General features: G+C 24.3%; 1 long non-coding RNA gene across 1 annotated transcript; it reads right to left on the bottom strand.

The window, feature by feature from the left end:
* Window positions 1-272: 272 nt before the first annotated feature.
* Window positions 273-575, bottom strand: LOC105462200. The gene is made up of 2 exons (XR_976027.1): window positions 539-575; window positions 273-376 (listed from the first exon to the last, which is right to left on the bottom strand). It is a non-coding gene; the product is annotated as an uncharacterized LOC105462200 (long non-coding RNA).

Below are 575 nucleotides of genomic sequence, written 5' to 3' on the forward strand. Positions count from 1 at the left end.
GATTTTGCAAAAGATCGTTGCAATATGTTAGATAAAGATAGATGTACGCGTTTGAGTGACAGAACGATATTGTATGAAACTGATTTAAAGATACCACTATTATTGATATTTTTAGTTTACAATTGAAAAGTCTATTTTAATGACTTCGTAGAAGTTCAACTGTCGTTCCAGCATTTCCTTAAACACAAAATCACTTCTCTTAATTATTTTTCTGTTTAGGTAATTCAGTATAGGTTTTCTTATAAAAATCATAAAATAAGTACAGAAATATAATTAAATTTAAAATAAAGATAGGTGATCCTTTATTTATATGTGGCGCCTCACAATTAGGATTCACACACTGCATTAGAAGTATTATCAACACAATAAATTGTACCTAATTTCACAAATAAAAAAAGTATTATATAATAAAATACTATAAATAAGTATCACTATTTAAATAGATATATCGAGTAAAAATATTAAAATATATTTTAGATAAAAACTATAATAACATTACGCGTGTGACTTAATTATAAAATATTATATTTATACTTGCCATCTGTAACTTAGTTATATATGGTTTAATGGGAGAT

The sequence above is a fragment of the Wasmannia auropunctata genome, unplaced genomic scaffold, assembly GCF_000956235.1.
Source record: "Wasmannia auropunctata unplaced genomic scaffold, wasmannia.A_1.0 LD268655.1, whole genome shotgun sequence".
Lineage (NCBI taxonomy): Eukaryota > Metazoa > Arthropoda > Insecta > Hymenoptera > Formicidae > Wasmannia > Wasmannia auropunctata.